This window comes from Marmota marmota, unplaced genomic scaffold, assembly GCF_001458135.2.
Source record: "Marmota marmota marmota unplaced genomic scaffold, marMar, whole genome shotgun sequence".
In the NCBI taxonomy this organism is placed as follows: Eukaryota; Metazoa; Chordata; class Mammalia; order Rodentia; family Sciuridae; genus Marmota; species Marmota marmota.
Window position 1 is genome coordinate 34,655,440 of NW_026000026.1, and position 22,041 is coordinate 34,677,480.

The 22,041-nt window shown below is 36.8% G+C and overlaps 1 protein-coding gene across 2 annotated transcripts in view; it reads right to left on the reverse strand.

Annotated features, from left to right (window-relative positions):
- Positions 1–22,041, reverse strand: part of Pak5 (p21 (RAC1) activated kinase 5) — a 290,034-nt gene that overhangs the window by 128,403 nt on the left and 139,590 nt on the right. Inside the window, exon 1 of one of the 2 annotated variants that reach the window (XM_048811305.1) lies at positions 17,141–17,231. The exons of the other annotated variant lie outside the window; for it this stretch is intronic. The gene's annotated coding sequence lies outside the window, so the exon portion shown is untranslated. Of the gene's footprint in view, positions 1–17,140; positions 17,232–22,041 lie in introns of those variants that run through there. 2 annotated transcript variants of the gene reach the window in all.

Genomic DNA, 22,041 nt, shown 5'->3' on the forward strand with positions numbered 1-22,041 from the left:
TCTTTTCATAGGAGTGGCAGTGTAGTAGGCTTGTTTCTACTAACATCATCACAAACACAGAAGTAATGCATTGTGCTAAGACATTATAACAGCTAGGATGCCACCAGATGATGGAAAAATTTCAACTCATTATAATCTTATGGAATCACTCTTGTCTTCGTGGCTCACTGTTGTTAGTTACATGTGACTATGTGAATATGAGGAAAGTCATGTGGCACAGGCTGGGACACCCTGGTCTGTCAGATGAGAAAAGCCAAAACTGGCATGATTTTTGTTTTCTAAGTTCTGTTACCAGAAGCAGAGCCTGAGGCAAGTATTAGGATGCTCAGGACTCATTTAAGGAGTATCCTCAGGGAAGCAGGAGTAGGAGCTGAGTAAGGGTGTGGTCTTAGCTGGCTTCTCTCCTCAGCCCAATTTCATGCGGAAGGTCTGGGGCATTAGCTGCCTCCCACGTAAGGGGTCAATGACTTGTGCTACTGGGTCAGGAATTGGCTGTGAGTGCAGCATCTTGGGTAGAGATGCTTCTCTTAGCCAAGAATAATGCTCTGGAGAAATGGCCAGCTGTAGGCTGCTAGTAGCCAGAATTCTTGGCAATAGGGGATGGCACACAGGCCCAGGAAGGGGATCTGGGGATATAGGTGGGACACTGACAGCATCTGTTTCACAGTTCTTTCTAAATAGGAACTGTGATTCCCAGGAGACAACGATATATTCAAAAATTGTATTGAATTGAATAAAGAGGCTTCCTCAGACTGAGAACGTTAAGGATATGGAGATCCTGGGAACTTTCTGAATAGCTGGAATACCTGTGTTAAACAATGAAACATAATGGGTAGAATTCAAAGCCATCCAGCTGCATGCTGGACAGAAGCATGGAGGCGATCCTTCTCTCTAATGCAAGGACAGCTGAATGGGGGACAATACTTGGCAATGACAGAGGCTTTAAGTTCAAATCAAAAGAATAATTAGGAACATTAGGGTTTAGCACCAAGGTATAGCGCATAGTCAGTACTCTTAAATATTTGTTCAACATGTGAATATAAGACTGAATAAATGAGTGGATAAAACTTTCAATAGATCAGTAATAATTGTTTCCAATTTTCCTTTCTTCCCCATTCTGTTTACATTTTTAGTTCACATTTTAAAATTAAAATTTACCAGAGGAAATCATGTTTTTAAAAAAGAAAAGCAAACTGTACAACTATGCAAAATATTTATGAATAATAAATAAAATAGTCATCTGATAACCATGTCTCATTTTTTGGGGTATTAGGGATTCAACCCAGGAGCACTTTTAACATCAAGCTATATCCCCAGCTCTTTTAATTTTTTTTTTTATTTTGAGATAGGGTCTGAGTAAGTTGCTGAGACTGGCCTCAAAACTTGTGATCCTCCTGCCTCAGCCTCCCGAGTCACTTGGATTACTGGTATGCGCCATTGTGCCAGGACTGTCTTGCTTGTTTTGTTAGTCACAGACTATTTGGTGACACCTTGTTGTCAATGAGCAATGCTTAATTTCAAATTCTATAATAATTCCATGCAGCATGGCTATAATTGCAGGTTAGAGTGAGGTAAGACAGTGAAACAAAAAACTACTTTAAGCAGTATATAAATTATTGAAATTGGATTAATCCACATATTTCATGTGAATAGTAAAATATTACATTTGATAATTTAAAAAATCATAATTTGTCATTTTATGAAGAACCCAATAAACTATGATTGCTTTTCTACCGAAAGAAAAATAGAAGAATGTTCAATAGGAATATGAATTCCTGAGAACTGTATGAACATTACTGATGTAATTTTTTTTAACAAACAAAGAAAAGGGAATGGTTTCAATTTCAACCTTGCTAGAGAACATGGTTGGGAAGAAGAGAGAAGAGATCTTTTTCTGAATTCTTAAACCTTTTCTCAATATGAAAATTATTTTAGCAGCAAAAACTAAACTCTTTAGGATACTATTGTAAAGGTAGATGAGTACATACACTTACATAAAAGACACACAAATAGATGAAATACTTCTTTGATAGGAAATCAACCTGACTGGTGATAACTCAATTCCTAGAGAAGGAAAAAAGGAACCATGTCAATTAATTCTCACTTGTGTTCAGTTTTTATATATTTGAATATATTTAAATTTATATAGATTATATATGTATCTACTTCAGGTGATGAATTTTATGTATTAATGCATATCTGACCTTCTGACAAGAAAATCAGCAGTGTGTCCACATGGATATTGGTTAGTGTTACAGGTACATTTACATTTTGCCACTGAAGAATATCTAAGGACAGGAGAAAAGGCATATATCTTCCTGAGAGCCTTGTCCCTGGAAGAATATCAAAATGGCATCCTTGGGGGGAGGGAGAAGGAATGTCTTTTTAAAAACTTAAAGCAGTAAGAATATTCCCTGGGCTGGGGATATAGCTCAGTTGGTAAAGTGCTTGCCTTATATACCCAGAGCCCTGGGTTCAATATTCAGCACCACGAAAGAAAAAAAAAGAAGAAGAAGAATACTCCCTTTCATTTCATAATATATTTTGCTTTAATATGAAACTCAAATTCACATCCACACTGGAACTGCATCCTACATATCAAATGTAATTTGGCACTCTAATAAGATGCTTCACATTCTACCTGGTTTCTGCACTCCAGCTCCAGCTTAGCACTCTGGACTTGCTGGAAGGAGTGGAAGAGTCAAAGTGGAGAGACTCTGGCTGGTAGAGCCTCAGGGTCCATTCCTGGTCTTCCTTTTTTTCAGTTTAAATGTTAGGTTGGACCCACACCCCATGCTCTAGCTGGCATGGGAACTCTGTGTTTGAAAAAAACTTATGATTCTAAAATAATGTCTATCAGGACTGTCCATCTTGCTCTAGTTTAGATCTGAAATGTGCCCCTAGGGCTGTGTATTGAAGGCTTGGTTCTCAACCTGTGGAGCTATTGAGATGTGGGAGAACTTCTAGGAAATGGGATCTAGTTGGAGGAAGTTAGGTCATTGGGGGCATGATCTCACTTTATTAGTGGGGACCAATCTCTCTCTCTGCTTTCAGCTGCCATAAAGTAAACATTCCTCTTCCGCTATGGGTTCCCTACTATGATGCACTGTGCTGCTACAGGCACAAAGTGATGAAGCCAAGCAAACATAGACTGAGGAATCTAAAACAGTGAGCCACTAATTAGAATAAATTATACTGTATGTATGTATAATATGTCAAAATACACTCATGTATGTATAAAATGAAAAAAAAAAGACAAAATAAATCTTTCCTTCTCAGAAGTTGACAATCTCAGTTATTTTGTCATAGCAACAGTAAGCTAACACATCTCCCTTGAAAACATTTCCTAGCTCCCACTTGTTTAGACAAAAGTCTTTTTTTTTTTTTTTTAAGTTGTAGATGGACACAACACCTTTATTTTATTTACTCTTATGTGGCAGTGAAAATCAAGCCCAGTGCCTCCCACGTGCTAGGTAAGCACTCTACAACCCAAGCCCCTAGATAAAAGTCTTTTGCATATCAATCAATTTCTTCTATGTGGGTTCTTTTCTTAAAAAAAAAAAAAAAAAACTTTTTTAGTTGTTGATAGAACTTTATTTTTATTTATTTATATATGGTGCTGAGAACCAAACCAAGTACTTCACACATGCTAGGCAAGCGCTCTACCATTGAGCCACCACCCTAGCACCCCCCGCCATGGGTTCTTAATGCAATCCAGAAGGGCTGTAGATCTGATAAGAAAAAAACAAATTTATATTTTTAAACCAATAACACAAACTTATTATTTCCCTAAACTATGCAGGTAGGCAAAAGACCATAATAGTAGTAGTAACACCTATGACTCTTTCACTCATGGAAATCACAATTATTTCCACCTCGGGGGACAACATGGCAGCTTTCTTAAAATACTGTTTACAGTCACTACTAGTTGACATTATGGTGGAGATCAGGCTCACTACTAGGTCATGTTATTTAATGTGTTTATAAAGTGTGTTCATATGTTATTAGATCAAAAATTTTGCAATGTTCCCACTTTAATTAAATCTGACAAATTATTCTCAGAAAGGCCCATGAGCTTCATCAAACTGCCCCACCCCATTAAACAAACAAAGGTTAAGGCACTGTTCCAGCCTTAGTTTCTACTGATTCTCTTTACATACTCTATGCTTCTGCTATAACCAGATGATTATTCTTCTTTGGTTGTTCATGACCTGATATCTTGATCTCAACTCCTCTCTTGGGATTGTATCTCTGTGAAAAAAAAATGTGCCCATTGAGAATGGTTTGGGAAGAGCAAGACTGAAAATTCCTTAGCTGATATTCCCAGGCCGATTTTGAACAGATCTTCCTTGTGTTTTTAAGATTGTTGGTACATTCCTTACCTTTAGTCTTTAACATATTCTATTCTTGAGTCTGTGTCTGTATCTACCATTATACTTTATGTCTCTTGATGATAAACACTGTTGTTTTCATCTCCCAGCTCCTGCCATAGTAATTGTCTCATTGCAGACACTCAAAGGATGCATAAGAAATCAAGGGATAGCATTTTCCTGGGGACAATAGATTAATAAGCATTCTAAAATAGTGAACATAACATTAGAGAAACCCAGTAATGTTGTAGTACCTATTTGCTTTCAACAAAAATTTGAGTATAGTACTCTTATTTGACCATATTGCTATTCTCCTTAAAATTAAATTATAGATTGAATTCAGATAAATCCCCAAACACAAAGCATATTTTCATGTTATAAACAAGGCTGGCTCTAGGCAAACTGTGATGGACACAAGCTTGTCTCTGGAACCTGACATCCTTTCTCATTAGCTTTGCCTTTCCTCCATTAAAGCTCCATGTGCATCTCACAGTAGGTCCTCAGGGCTCTTTTGACATCTTCCCTGCAGTCTGTGTTCCAGGCCTGCCCTCCTAGAAGTTCAGACTTGTCTCTATTCTCTCTCTTTAAAAGTCAGCCTGCATGATCTGTTCTGGCAGCCCTGCCATGGGAGATCTAACCATGAGTATCAGATCAAGCCTCACTCATAGATCACACAATGGCTACTGAGTACCAGGTGAACACTTTATACGTGCCATGGTCCAAAATGCATAGATAAAAACATAGCCTCTGCCCTCCAAGAGTTCACAGGAGATGGGTAATTATAATATAGTAAGGTAAGGTCATGTCAAGGGGTACAGATGGGGCACTGTCTTAGTTTGGGTTCTCAGAAGCAAACCCTTATTATACAAGAGCTTGTGTGCACAACTTTTATTTGAGATAACTCAGGAAGTGGAAAAAGCAAGGAAGTGAAATGTCAAGGAAAAAATCAGACAATATACAGTATGTTTTCAAGCTGGTTATCACTGGGAACAATTGGGGTTAAGCCCAGATGAGGATAGTTGAGAGATTATCTCAATTGAAAGGCAAGGAAGTAAGTATCTATGTAGCAATTCTCATGGTTCATTGGCTGGGAACTGTACCTCGTACAATAACTCTCTGGCATTTCTAGTCTTGAGTGTGCATGGTCCTAGCAAGTTCCTATGGTCCGAAAAAGTCCTCAAGCCAGATCCCCTGGAGCTTGCAGAGAGGAGCTACAGGCAGCTAAAGGAACAATGAATATGAAAGGGTACGACAGGGTCTACTCCAGACAAGAGCAGGGATGTTGCCAGGAAACATTTTCCAGAGGACAGATTGTGTGAGAGATGTCTTTAAAGATACAGACCTCTGACCTGGTGTACAATCAGCACCAGGAACAATGTCACATCCACTTCAAAAGAATGTGTATTCTGCAACTTTAAGGTACAGTGTTTTACATGTGTTGTTTCATTCAAGTTTGCACATTATTGTGCCAAATCTTCTCTTACTCTATTTGGTTTATTTGTCTTATCGGCTATCAAGAGTTGTGAATTTGTGTATTTTCCTTTTGGTTCTATCCATTTTTTGGCTAATATATATTGAGACTATATTATTCAATAAATGGATATTAATAATTGTTAATATCTTTATAGTGAAAGGATTCTTTAACTGTAAAAAGTATATTTTTATCTAACAATAGTTATTGGCTTTATAAACTTACTTTGGTTTTATATGAATATAGCTGTATCCAATTTATATCTGTTCTTGGCATGGTCTTTTTAGTTAGTAGTATTCTTTCAACTTCTCTGTATCATTATTCCTCAGGTAGGTCTCTTGTAAGCAACATGTGCTTCTTATTTCTTTTTCATTCAATAGTCTTATAAATTTAGCTTTCAACTTCAGTGTTTAGTCCCTTTGTATCTAATATACTTGGCTTAAAATAAACTATTTTTAAAAATTCCCTAGAGTTAAGGATGTAGTTCAATAGTACATCACTTGCCTAGCATGCACAAAGCCCTGGATTTGATCTTCAGCATTGTTACAAAACATCCCCACTTGTCCTATGTTTCTTTTTCCCTGTTTCCTGACTTTTTGAGTCAGTCAGGTATTATTTTATTATTATTATTTTTACCACTGTTTCCCAACAATAATCTCTTTTAGCTAGTAAATTATATATTACTTTGTTCTTTGAATGGTTTCCCTAGAGATAACAACATGGATCCTTACCTCTTTGGAGTCTTGGGTATGATAATAATTGTACTACTTCTTGTAAGAAGAACTATAGCATGCACTATACTACTTGCTTTATTCCATATGTTATATGTATAAATTTAAGCCTTTTAAGGAATTATTTTATAGTCAATATTCACCCACATTTATTCTTTCTTTTGAAATTCATATATGTATTTCTCTTTTCTTTCTACTTAAAATTTTCCTTTAACTGCATGTAAGCAGGTGAGAAGTAGTCTCAGTTTTTGTTAGCCTGTAAACACCTTCATTCTTCCTTAATTTTTGAAGGGTTCATCTTATCAGGTTTCCTTCCAGATCTATAAAAATATTATTCTACTCTCTGAAACGTTGGGGGTACAATCCCTTCCACTTAATACATTAAAAAAAGCTTGAAAATTTTGTTTTGAAATTACATTCCCAGGTATCAGACAGCTACTAAGGCAGTCATAACTTGATAGGAGGTACATTTGGAGAGAAGAGAAGTACATGAAGTGAATCTGATATTCTGAGCTTTGTTTTTTTCCTCAAAGAATTTACTCAAAGAAGGACTACAGGTGCAAAAATTACCAACCCAAGTCACAAGTGGCCACAAGTCTGAAACACTGAACTGAGATTTCAGTGTTCTAGAGAATGAAACTCTTAAGTATTCAGATTACAGATATTTTACAGACCCAAGATCTGGAGAAATTGTAAACATTTGCAGTTATCCAATATATTGGAAACATTCATACATATCCCCACACAGTTTCGTTGTAGGCCAAAGGAGGCAAGAGGTGGCTGCCATCTTGTGCACAGTTTCTCATCTATTCGAACAAGAATATTCTATATATGGAATGATTCATGAATCAAGAAAGCATTTCTAATAGTGTTCAAGCTCTAGGAGGTAGCTTTATGGATATTGTGAAGGAAGCTGCAAGGTTAGCATTTACCTTAACTCTGTTCTAGGCTTCAGGGTGCTAGGGTTTAAAACTTTATTCTTAAGTAATTACAATCTTGGAACATTAGGGTACTAAGAGCTTGAAACTCTTCCCTTTGAGGACTGAAGTAATTCTATATTATTCACTAGAAAGTTCCAGGAGATTCTACAAACCTACCTGTTCAAATATTCTCATACTCTCTCAAACTTTTATTTAACTGAAAATATTTCATGTTGCTATTTAGGCTCCTGTCTTAGTTTTTTCCCTCAGGAAAAAAAAATGAAAAAATATGTTCTCAGTGAATAAATATGCTTTTACATAGAATGAGACTCAAAATCATTTCTTGGAAATGAAGTTCCAAGACATTAACTCATTTGTGTTGAAGATTATTTGTATTTCTCAGAAATTGAAGATGCCTGTTTGCAGCTGCAATGTAGTTTTTCTTCATCCTGGACAAGAGGAAGAGAAATGGTAACCCCATATGAGATTGTGAAAACTAGGAGATATACCATCTGTCTCTTTTACTTTCTTCTCTTCTTACACATGATCATTCTGAGATATGAATATATGACTACTACACTACTACTGGTTCTCTCTTTCTTTTCCCTGGGTACATAGCTAGACTATATTTCCTAGCCTTCATTGTGGGTAGGTGTGATTCTGTGATTGAGTTCAGACCAATGATATGTGGGTGGTAGTTGATTGACGTCACTTCCAGGCATGGCTAACAAAATGCCCCTGACTGATACTTAGCTCTCTTTTTTCTTGTATTCCAGTTGAATGGAGAGTTCTCTGAGAATCAGAAGAGACTGGAACCTGAAAACAGAAGAATCCCAGGTCCCTGACAGCAGGCACAAATCTGCCAACCAGCACCTCTCCCACTTGACTGTGAAGTGAAGAAGAATTATACCTTTAGCATGCTAAGCCCCTGAGACTCTGAATTGTGATTATAGAAGTTACCCAGTTATTATGATAGAGAAAGTGGAACTAGGTTGTCAAGAGAACATTGGCTTTCTGAAATTAGACTGAACTCAGGTTATGGTTCTGCCATTTATAATAGTTGTTTGGTTCTGGAAAACTCTCCAAGGATTCTGGTTCCTGAGTTTATGGAAGGTTGCTGTGTTATCATCTTTTGGTCACTGTGACCAAAATATCCAACAAAAACAACTTAAAGGAAGCAAGTTTTAGCTCAGGGTTTCAGAGGTCTAGCCCATGGTGGGTTGACTCCATTGCTCTGGGTCCAAGGTGAGGGAGAATGTAATGGCAGAAGGGTGTAGTGTAGGAATACTTCTCTCTTCATGGTGTCTGGGAAGCAAAGAGAGGAAGGGGAAGGGACCACAGGGAAGATGAACCCTTCCAGGGAGTTTCCCTTGTGACCCACTTCTAGCCATGCTGGACCTGCTTACAGTTACATCTAGTTAGTCCATTCAAACTAGGATGGACTTATTAGGTTACAGTACTCATAATCATTTCAATTCTGAACATTCCTGCATTAACACAGGGAGCTTTGGGGCGAGGACTCATATCTAAACTGTAACAGGCATTGAGCTGAAATTCACACATTGAACTATGGCATGAAGAAATAAACACCTCATGTGTTAAATCATTGAGAAATTTTTAAAAATTAACTCATATATAGAAACTGTACATAATAAAGGAATAATATAGCAAGATGAAAAGGTATATAATCCTGTTGTTGGTAACTACATGGATAGAACGAGAAATCATTATATTAAGTGAAATAAATCAAGCACAGAAAGACAAGTACCGCATGATTTTACTCACATGTACTCTATAGGAAGCTGATCTCATATAAGTTTAGAGTGGAATGGAGGATATCAGGGACTAGGGAGATTGGTAGGGAGGGCTGGATGGGGAAAAATTCATCAATGGGACTATGTTGCTATAAGTAGAAGCAGCTTTGTTGTGGTGTTGCACAGTAACATGATTATAGGTGATAATTATGTACTATATATCTCAAAAAGCTAAAAAAAGAATATTGGATGCTGAGAATTTTGAAGATATTTGTTATAGTGATGTGCCTACTTTTATTCTATCAGATTTTCAGGGACAAAAGCATTCAAGAAAGGATAGAGTTCAAGGTTTAGAAATGTATAGAAGAATGGTATTAATAATCTACCAGTTTTCTTTATATTTGGTAAAGCCTTTTTTTTTTTACCAACATGGGCACACTGGTTTGCTAATATAGCAGTGTTGACTTGTTTCCTCCTCCCAAGAATATTTGCACTGCATCCCGAATGACCTCTGTTGCTTTCTATAAATGCATTTCTTTTCACTTTCCTCAAAAAACTAACGACCAAATTGATGAAACTCATTCTCACTGAATTTTTCTTCAATTCTAGCATTATTAGTGTTTTTAAGCCTCTTAATAGATGTATCTCTCCTGCTCTTTTTCCAGGAATTCCAATAAATAGACAAAAGATTTGCTTATGACTAATAGTTGGCTGGAAAGCAGACCTGATAGCAACTGGGTATCTTTGGAGTGGAGGAAGGTGGGCAGGGGGAGTGCTGCCATGGCATATGCCTGTCACTTTCAGAGAAACTGCTGTACAGAAAATATAACCTGTGTTCTCTTTTCCTTCTTCTGAACCTTCAGCCAACTCCAACCTGACATTTAAATCTCTGTCCTTGAGTATGGTTTGTCTTACTATCTCTAATCCTGTGCTTTCCTTGTGTTTCCATAGCACTGGTCTCAATGCTTCTGACAAATATCTTTCAGCACAATGAGAATCTTTTATGTATTTTCTAGGGGGATAAACTTTACATTGTTCAGATTTATCTGACAGTGATGTTATGAATTGAATTATGTTCTCCAAAAATTTATATGTTGAAACCTTAACTCCTACTGTCTCAGAATGTGACCTTACTTGGAGATAAGGTTGCTCCAGCTATAATTAATTAAGATGAGGTCATTAGGGTGAGTCTTCATTAAGTAAGATTGGTGTCCTTACATAAAGGAAAAATTGGGGCAAAGACATACAGATACACAGGGAGAAACTCACATGATAATTAAGGCAGAGATCTACAAGTACAGTCATGCCAAAGATTGCCTGAAAACTACTAGACGCTAAGAAAAAGACATGTAATGAATTTTCCCTCACAACTTTTAATAGGAACCAAAGGATCTTAGACTTCTAGCTTCAGAGCTTTGATTGTTTAAGCCACTAAGTCTGTAGCACTTTCTTTTTTAAAAAAATTTGTATTTAAAATTTTTTTTGTAGTTGTAGATTAATAGAATGCCTTCATTTTATTTGTTTATTTATTGATGTGGTGCTTAGGACCAAACCCAGTACTATATACATGCCAGGCAAGTGCTCTGCCACTGAACTACAATCCCAGCCCCTTGTGGTACTTTCTGGATGCAGAGGGTAGGAGCCCAGATAGCTTGATGGCAGCCCCAGGAAACTAATAATACAAGGTCAGGAGGTATTAGTCCGCTTTTCATTGTTGTGACTAAACTACCTGACAAAAACAACTTAGAAGAGGAAACGTTTATTTTGGCTCATGGTTTCAGAGGTTCAGTCTCTGGTTGGCTGACTACAATGTTCTGGGCCTAAGTTGAGGCAGAAGATAGTGGTGGGAGTATGTGGTGGAGGAGAGCTGCTCACCTCATGATAGCCAGAAAGCAGAGAGAGAGAAGGAAGATCCAGAGGACGGCATATAATCCCCAAGAGCACACCCTGGTGTCCTACCCCTTCCAGTTGTGCCCCACCTGCCTATAGTTATCACCCAGTAAATCCTTTCAAATTATGAACCCATCAAATGGATTAATTCACTGATTAGGTTACAGCTCTTATAATCTGATGACTGCACCTCCTGATTTAACATAGGAGCTTTTGAGGGACACCTCATATCCAAACCATAATATGTATATAATTGGGTTTTTTGTTGATATCAAGAGACGGGGTGATCAGAGCACAGTGTTTTGTACACTGAAAGTGCTCATTTAATGTCAGCGGTTGCTACTGTTTCCCCTATTGCTGCTACTACTAATGTACTGAACATGTCATCCACGTTCTGAAGGGCAGCCCCACTCTGCCTGCATTATTTCCATCCCTGGCCTTGAAGTGTTTGATAACCAATCTATTATGTTGTAGCCTGTCTTCTTGATTAGCAAAGTGTTGCTATTCACAAGGAGAAATATCAATTGACTCTTCAGACTGCTTATCTTTGAGCTAAATGAGTCCTGAATTTTTTTTTCTAATGGGTCTTAATGCTATAACATTGTAATCATCTCTGTAGTAGTGAGGAAAGGCTCTTCAGATTCCTCAGTAATAGAATCTAGACTGAAACATGGTATCAGCAGGAGCCAGCACTCTAACGTGATAAACAGGAAAACCATACGGAATATTTATTCCGTGTGCTTTGGCAAATCCAATATCTGCCTTTCTCTGTGCCCTGGACTTGATGTAAACTTCCTTGGTGTCTGTGCCCCTCTTAGGTTTAGCTATTAGGGGGCATTGGCAGATGATGTGAGGGCAGGGAAATGACAGGTCAGCATAGTTTCCTTCTCTCTCCCTTTTTGCTTTGGCGCTTATCTCTAGAAATGGCTACCATCCCTCCATGATGACAATTCCTGAAAAAGCATTTGTACATCTGGTCCTCTTAGGTCTGGGGATGGTAAAGCCTTCCCACTTTGCAAGGCCCTGGGGACCTTACTACCTTTCATTTGCTTCCTTAACTTTGTCCATTCCTCCATTGTATCCCTTGCACTGAACCATGGGGGATAGATTCTCTTTCTTATCTCTACCCTGATTGATATATTCTTGAAGTTTGAAGTAGTCCCTGATGCAGATCTGGAAGCAATGATTGAATACAAGATCTTTCTTGGGGAAGTATAGGGACAGGAACAGCAGATGTAGAAGGGAAGACAGGCCATTACGTTTGAGCTTGTAAGCAAGTTTCTGTAGTTTCTGACAAGGCTCAATTCTGCTAAGGAACCTTGAGGATAGGTACAAAATAATTGCCTCAGAATTTTCTTATCCAAGGGCAAAGGAGCTATCCTTTCTGAGAAATCAGTTGACAGAGAGGCATTCTGAGGGGCGGGAGGTGTTAACACTTCCAGCCTATCTTGTCCCCAGGCTATACATCTGTGTTCAAAATAAAAGAGTCTCTAGCCCAGGCTGCACATATCAGTGTCTGGGAGCAAATGGGAAGGCTGGGTGCAGAGGGTAGGAGCCCAGATAGCATCTCCTGCATATGTCATGTCTACATAGTTTTCCTGTTAGATACAGGATCACGATTCTCATCTGGATATTACTGAATGACACTTTTCCTCTAGTTAATCATTTTCTATTTTCTACCTCACATGTAGGTATTTCTTCTCCCCAAATATGGTCTCTTGTGCTTAAAAGAAAAAAATACCCCCAAAAAACTGGAATTTATTCTGACTCCAATTTTACCATGTCATTTTGAGTTCTGATTTCCTTCATTACATGCTAGATTATAATCATACACTCTGGGTAAACATGGGTGAGGGTTTCATATTTTTCAAAAGCCTGGGGCTTAACATATAAATCTACAGTGGCTAGTTTCAAATGTTGCAAACTGTAGCTCCAGATTTGGCCAAACAGATTTTGGGAGGCACTAAGTTTGGTTAAGTTATCCATGAAATTAACATTCATCCTGTGTCCACCTATGTGTCCAGGACTGAGGGTGGTATTTGTCCCCATGAATAGCCAGAGAAGTAAACAAATAATTATATTGAAGCACAATGAGTGTTTGGATGGAGAAAAATTCAGAGAAGTCAGTTGCATATGTGTCTGAGTGGGTGGGGGGAGAGAAAATACATTCCAGAATTGAGGTCTGAGTCAAGGAAGGTTCTGAGAAAATATTGGGGCAGGTAGAGTATGGATTGGGAATTCTGAGGATGGAGACTTAGATAGAGATGTTTCAAATATTTAAACAGACAGCAAGGTAAGAGAGAGGCCAGGGCTTTTGGGGAAGATAGAAGTAATCAAAAAAGTGGCTGGAACATAGTCATGGCAGAAACCAAGAATAGGCATGGGATGAAGATGCAAAATTAGGCAAAGGACAGACTCTGCTTTCTTATTACTTTTAAATTAGACTGCTTCTGAGTTCTCCATGAGGGGCCAAAGGGAAATGTCTTACTGGAAACAAATTCTGCTTTTCTCTTTGTGTACTCTGTGTCATTTAGAAGATGACACAGTGTTCCCTTAAAATTTGAGCAGCTTCTCCAAAGGGGCTTTGAGACTATTCCAAGGCCTTTAGGAACAGAAGGAGGATGCCTGAGTGTCCACTTTCTTGGTAGCTAACCATGATGCAGGCAATACCTGATGATTCTGCTGTCAGCTTGTCTGTCTTGGGAAGGCACAGGGTTCTCCTGCTTAAGGCTGATACACCCTCATCTGCTCAGTGTGGGCTCTTTCTCTCTTATTCTCCAGTCAAAGCCAGTGCAGGCAGAATCAGAGAAACACGGGCAATTCCAACCTTGGATCTCTATGCCTATTTCCCCATGAGGAAAATATAAAAACTACCCAGGATTGTTTCACAATTGATGAAAACCATTTAGGACAATGCCTGGTGAAAATGAGTGTTATATGAGTTTTATGTTGTTTTTCTACTTAGTATTTCTCTAGTCCTACTCAGTAATGATTAGCAGATTATCAAGCAATGATACTTTCAATTCGGTCTAAGGTTCAGTCATATCTAGAGTCTTATCACTGTGGGCACAGTGACATTAATGTAAATTCAGTCACATCCTTATAAATATATGTTCTGAATCATTAGAAAATAGTTCCCTCAGACTAGCAACTTCGTTTGTATTAAAGAAGTGGTATTCCAAGCCCTCCCCAAAGAAACATCAGCCCTGATTGCCTTTGTTTCTTATAATTAAAGTCTATAGTTGAATATTTCTCTACTCAGGTACTGCTTCCTTTGTTTTCCGAGTCAGAAGGTGTCACAGATCTGCAAGCACCCTCCTCTTTGCAGAAGCCGTGGGAGGTTCTGTCTGCCACATCCCAGTCCTTAAACTCTACTTCAGAAAGATGGTGCAGGATAAATCTACCAGTCTTTGGCTTCCTTTCATTCTGTACCCAGCCTAATTATCTACTCAGCCAAATACCAATTACCTGCATTCAGCATTACAGTGAAGTTCAATAGCAGATGGACACTCAATTGATTTCACTCTTAATTATTTCTCCTCCTTTACCCTTCTTCTGGCTTTGTGTCTATATCCAGCAGTCTAATTCTCTCTTGGGTTCCCTAGCCTCCCTTGAAAATTCACCTAACCAATAATTATTTGTTTCCCTAGCCTTCAAGCTTCAAGCATTTAACGATTTGGAACCCAACAATGCAACTTCTGATAAGTAAACAACATCTTGCAAATTGGCTTGAAGAAAGCTATTTTGGTAACTTGAACTAGATAAATGGATTATTCAGATTCTAAATCTTTATCCCCCAAATGGCTTTTTTGATCCTTTATATCCCATAATTGCTACTTCGGGGTTTGAAGTATCTTGGAATTCAGAGAAAGAAGAACAGTTTAACAATCAAATTTCTCTTGAGCATCTTTGTGAATTCATATGAAAATATGAATTCATGTGAAAATATGAACCCTTATATGTGCATATTTACAGTCACGTATAGAGATAACTGGAACATATTTGAGTTTCTTGGCCATCCTACTGCTAATATGATTGTTAGAAACTATTATGTAGAATAGAAACTATTGCATACATATGCCTTCACTTGAAAACCAATTCTTTTTTAGGGATAACAAGATGCTTTCTCTAGATAGTTGAAAAAGCACACATTAATCTACCCTCCATAATGTTTCCGTTGTTCAATGGTTCAGTCAAAGGTACCACATAATAGGACTTCACTCACATAGATAAGATGATAGAACAATTGTCAGGAGCTCTGACCTAGCCAGATAGAAAAGGAGACCCTAGTCATGAGAGGAAGAACCAAAATGGCAGACAGAGTTATGTGAAATCAGGCTACTGGAGGCACAACATATCTAACACTCCCAACCGGAGGTTTGTGGTAGCTGTTGGTACCCAGTGCTCTGGACTGTTAATTCCCAAAGAAAATTACCTTCTGATGTCATGGTCTATCATGTCATTTTTGAAAGGGAAATGTGTTATCTTGGATCAGGTCCTCCCAAGAAGTAGACTCTAAGATTATAATGTGAGTGCAAGTAGTTTACCTGTGAGGTAGTCCCAGGGAGCTGGGAACTGAGGAAATAATTCAGAGAAAGGAAAATTGCCAATCCCACGTAATGAATTTACTACTTACTACTGTGGGAACCTGGCCTCAATCCTGCTGGGGACATGTAGAAATCTGGGTAAATATGCCTCAGAGGTGTCTACCACAGCTATCTCTCCTTGGAGCTAGGATGCTGCAGTGTATGTCTATCAACTCTTGTCTAATTCTGGCCAAGAGATGCTCCTAGACGTACTCCTTAGACCTCTGTCCAATACATAGGCTGAGCATCCAGAGAAAGCCAAGGTGATGTGGGCAGGACAGCAACAATCTTTATATGTCTTGCAGCTTCCTACTACTTTCCTAGAAGCAGATTCTCAGACGTGCCTAAGAAGAAATACACTTGCAGATGTTTCAAATTGGGTATCCCTGGGTAACCAATATAAAACTCAAGAGAATGACACAGTAAGTTAGATACTATCTATCTGTTCCTAAAGAAGGAATACCTGGTTACTGAGGACACACAAGATGGTGGTGGCGGAGGGTGAGGAAGGGAAAAGTTAGTGTAAAGAAGAAATGCTATTCTAAGTTAAAAGTCATTCAAAGGGCCAAAGGCATCTGTCATCAAAATCATAGAGGGTGAAAGAAAAAGGCCTATGATGATTTTTTTCCCACCACCATCCACTCTGTGCCATGGCTGGTTAAATATTCTGACATGGTAGGATTTAAATGGGAAACAATCTTATTTTTCTACAGCTACTCCAAATTATCTCTTTTGCATAAATTTCCTTGCCTTGCTCTGGACAATTTGTGAAGAAATCAAAGATTTATGGTCAGTTTCAGTTATAAGAATCACCTTACATTAGTGATTAATATTCACAAATTAAGTCACAGTTCTTATTCTATTAGCTATATGGAAAAGAAAAAAATATTACAAGCATAGGTCAATAACAAGTCCTCTTATATTATTTATATCCTAAGAATATTAATCATGACTTTATCACAGAACAATACTTATTTCCTCTCAAGAGTACCCCATATTCTGTCTGTAACTTAATATATTCTTATTTTTACAAATACTTTTATTTGACTTTTGATTTAAAAACAAGATTTTGTTTCCAAAAGATTTGTTGATCGCAAGTCTTAATTGTGTGCTTTGTCTTGAAATGGGGCTGCTGTTCCCTCCTTCTAAGAGCCTGTAAGATTGCTAAACCTACCATATAATGCAGCATTGTGTTTAAATCCATGTCAATACCATGGGTCAATATTGCAACATATTTCTACCTTATTCTATGTATTTTGCAATTTGAGTGAATTAATACCAGGCAAATGAAGATGATGAGTTTTTTGGTTCCATGGATGACAATTAAGTTATTTATGATGTCAAAATATAATTAATAATTTGTGAAAATAATTGATATTCCTTTTTCAGAAAAGGGATGAAAGTCATACTCCATGTACATCTAAAATTATTCTTGATAATCCAAGAGTGGGATAAGATCCTCCTGTAAGGTAATGCTCTGAAACATGATACAGCCAGGAGAAACTGGTTTGACTCTTTATTCTCTAAATGGGAGAAATCAATAAGACACAAGAATTTAATTAATTACGGTGTAAATTTCTCTCCTTCTTCTTAACTTCCTTCTCTCTCTCTCTCTCTCTCTCTCGTATCCCTCTATTTTCCTCTTTACCTCTCTCCCTTTCTCTGTCTCTGATTCCATATGAAGTTCCCCTCCCATAATGTGTAATCTTAATATTGCCAAAGAACAGTAATTACAGTCATTGCTAACTCAAACAGGCATATGACACATTAAATTAGTGGAAACTCGTCAGCAATGTAGCAAAGTAGTCTTGCATAGATATTATACAGTACTACATTATAATCATATACTTATATACTAAGAACAAAAATGCACTTTAGCAAATGAGTTTGAGTCATATAATAAAGCTCATTAGTACTTTATAAAGCCAGGTATTAAGACTAGCTTCTTACCAGTGAAGGAAAAAATAATGCATTCATGAAGACTTTAGAAAGAGTTGTGATGATCAAATTCTATAAATTCTATATAGTCTAAAATAAAGCCTTTATCCAGCTTTTCATTTTTTCTAATATAAATAACTAGATGTCAATTACATAAATTTATGATTATCATAAATTTTTGGAATTATATGGTATTATTAAAATCCTAGTCTATAGCACAAGTCTATCATCAAAGTCTTTAAGATTTTTTGCTTATTTGTTTGTTATTTTTTTTAAGGACAGGTTGAATCACATAAGGTTTCCATTAATTGAATATAGACGAATGTACTACTTAATCTATAAAATTACATAATTCAGTGATTATACTTTTGATTTTCAATATGCATTTAATGAGAAGATAAATAAATTGGACAGACAGGTTCAAAAATCTTACTATATCAAACAATTTCAAGTCAATTGCAACCTATATTTTAAATCATGAGATAACAGCTGCATGTTTGTGTGTGTACTACTTTTTGGCAGGTTCATGGGGTATTTGACTTTGTATTTCCTCTTGTTTATCAAACATTTATTGAGGTAAGATATGCATACAGCAAAGGGTACCGCTTTATGAATCTGCACAAAGAGATCTTGTTCCTGAAACCACAGTGCATGCAGATCAAGGAGAAAAGTACTAGAAGCCTCCCTCACCCTGCTCCTGCATCACAGGAGTTCCACCAAAGACAAACCTTCATCCTGATTTCTTCCACCAGAGGACAGTCTGCTTGATTTTGAACTTGTATGAATACAATCATAGGGAGTGTTATTTTTAGCATCTTTGATTTAACATTTTATGTCTGTGAGACTTCTTCCTGTTGCTGTATGCCATATTCTTTCTCACTGCTGTCTAGTATTCATGCCATGACTGTACCATACTTTATAAATTTACGCCATTGCTGATGGGCACTTGAGTTGTTTCCAGTTTGGGGTTATTAAAAACAGTGCTGCCTTGAATTTTCTAGTATATGTCTTTTGGTGAATGCATGAATAATGCATTACTATTGAAGAATCATTGGGTCATGGATATGGATATATTTAGCTATATTATAGAATTCCAGTTGGACTTCCAAAATTATTACACAGTTTACACTCCTACTAGCAGCTTATGAGTTGTTCCACATCCTCAGTCTTATTTGCTATTGTCAATCTAGTTCATTATAGTCATTCTTTTGGGAGTGTGCTGTGGCATCTCATCATGGTTTTATTTTTCATTTTCCAAACCATTGAGTTTGAGCATCTTTCACATGGATTGGCCATTTGGTTTTAAATATTATCTGTTCAACACCTTTGCATATTTTCCTCTTGAGTTCTATTCCTTTTTTTAACATTTGATGGAGGGTTTTTTTTTTATAATTTCTGGATAAAAGTCACTTCTTGAATATATACATTGAAATATTTTCAGTTTATGGTCCTCTTTTTCATGCACTGTGATGAATTTAATGAACATGTTAATTTAGTTCAACTTAGGTATCTTTTCCATTATGTTTATTAACTTTCTATGTTTTGATTTAAAAGTCTTTGCTTCTGCCAAAGTCATAAATATATTCCCCTATGTTAGATTTATTATCCCTCTGTAATTGATTAATGCATATTGCAACTGAGTCCAAATGATTTGAGGCACTGGCCTTTAATGGTGTTTACATCTAAAGGAGAACCTTTCTTAGCAACTCCAAGAAACAAAGAAAACTCAGGAGAAACTAAACAAACACTAAGGTGTGCAGATAGTCAAGCATCTATTGAAGGAATCTTTCAATAAATATAATCTTATTAACTGTCATTTGAAAACCTGAATAAAAAAGCTGTTGTTAAGAAACACATTACTTATTTATAAAGAAAGCACATCTTCTGGCTGGGGTTGTGGCTAAGAGGTCAAGAGCTTGCATAGCATATGTGAGGTACTGGGTTTGATCCTCAGTACCACATAAAATAAAAAATAAAGATATTATGTCTTCCATCTATAATTAAAAAATAAATATTTTAAAAAAGAAAACATATCTCTTAAATTGAAAAATAATTTTAAATTCTAAAAAGCACAATCCTCCCATAATAATAATAAAGATATTTATTATATGCTCCCTCCCCCTAAAAAAAAGCACACATCCCTCAGCATAAATATGTGGAAAAGCTCCATGGACCAGTATTATCCAGTGGACATTTATTGTGAGATACACATGATAATTTGAAATTTCTTACTAGTCACATTAAACTAAGGTAAAATTCATATTTTTAAAAATATATTTTATTTAATATGAAAGATTCAGAATATTTTCATTGTGACATGTGATATCAGCCATATTTCAAGAGCTCCATAGCTACATGCAGCTAGTGGCTACCTTATTGGGCAACCTGGTCATAGTTATCAGGACATGCAGAGACCTGCTTCATATGTATTAGGACTGATATATCTATAGGTCAATGAATACTATGTTCATATTATAAAAACATAATATATAGGATAACACAGTGGTTCTCAACATGTAGCCTCTGGACTTTCAGCACAAATATAAACTTGAATTATTAGAAATGCAAAATGTTTTCAGAATCAGAATCTATATGGGAGGGCCTAGCAATCTGTTTCTGTGGTTTTATGTGTGCTTTGATTTGAGAACTCTGAGAGTAAACAGCCATATTTTTGTTTAATACAATGCCATTAACTCTGTATTACAACATTGTAAATATACCGTCTTGTCCAAAGCAGAGGCATTTGGGTGGGGGGTAACCTTATAATCAGGTTATCATTTCACATATTCCAAATGAGACCTCTCATGACATGACAAATTGTCTACCACTCTCTGAAACAGATGTGTAGGAGAAAGTTTTCTGCATTCTGATGATTTCCAATTGCTACAGGAATTCATCTATTAAATTTGCAGGACCAAAGACTTGGGCCCATACAGTAATAATCAGAGCAAGACAATTCTATTATAGAAAAGAGAGATAACTACTTTCCTCTTATTAGCTCTGGATGCATAAAGTAAATACATAAAGAGGTGCTTGAAGAACTTTTATATTTTTTGTGGTACTAGGATTGACCCCAGGGTCTCATGTATGCTAGTCATTGAGTTATACCCCCAACTCCTTTTAAAAAATATATCTATTTTTCTGATTTGGGGTAAGTGATCTTGAAAAACTAAATATTACTAAATATTACTTCAGAGGCAGGGAACCTTTCCCATGTTGCTCATTGTACTATCCCCAGTTTATAGTGTAATCCCAGGCACCTAGTGGGATCTCAATAAACATTTGTTGAATGAATGAATGGATGGTTTGTAAACTTCTCCATGTTCCAAATTCTGGCTCAGGAAGATCAGTTAGCTAAGTTTCTGAAGGTTCCTTATTATTCTAACACAAAATAAGCTGGATCATCCTGATTTCTGCTTTCACAAAGCATTCCCCTTCCCCAAAGACTTCTTGCCATCTAAAAGTTCATTTGGAGAAGATGCAGACTTTAAGTGAAATTCTCCCTATTAGAATGTAAGCCCATAAGGGCAACAGTACTTAATAAATATTGGTTCACTGCTTTATATAACAGATGCTCAATAAATGTTTTTTGCAAAAACAGATTTTACTCTTTAAAAATACCTTCTTGAAGCCTTCAACCATAGTACAAGTTTGCTTATTTGTTTTTAAATCTTCCTTATATCCAGCTTAGTGTTGACAACATATGAGGAGTAATTATAATTTGTCTTAAAAGGGAAGAATTTAGACAATACATTTTGGCCCAAGATAATCCAAGTTGAGACAATAACAGATGTTATACCAAGATATTTCCAACCTGATATAATAAAAGATTGACCATAAAGAGTCTCCAAGTTCATGATAATAGGCCATGATGTTCAAACTGCCTGACCATTGTGTTGAATTTGACACATGCAATGCCCTTTTCTAGCTACTATCTTTATTTCTTGGGTCTTGTAAAAGAAAGAAAAATAATCAGACAGAATGGCAAGTGGTTTTATCAGTATCAGACTCCTGAACACAATACTGAGAAATCTTTATAAGAAAGGAAAGAATTACCTCAACATTGTAAAAGCTATATATGCTAAGCCTCAGGCTAGCATCATTCTAAATGGAGAAAAACTGAAGGCATTCCCGCTAAAATCTGGAACAAGACAGGGATGCCCTCTCTCACCACTTCTATTTAATTTAGTCCTTGAAATACTAGCCAGAGCAATTAGACAGACAAAAGAAATTAAAGGCATAAAAATAGGAAAAGAAGAACTTAAAATATCACTATTTGCGGCCGATATGATCCTATACTTAGAAGACCCAAAAGGGTCTACAAAGAAACTACTAGAACTGATAAATGAATTCAGCAAAGTGGCAGGATATAAAATCAACA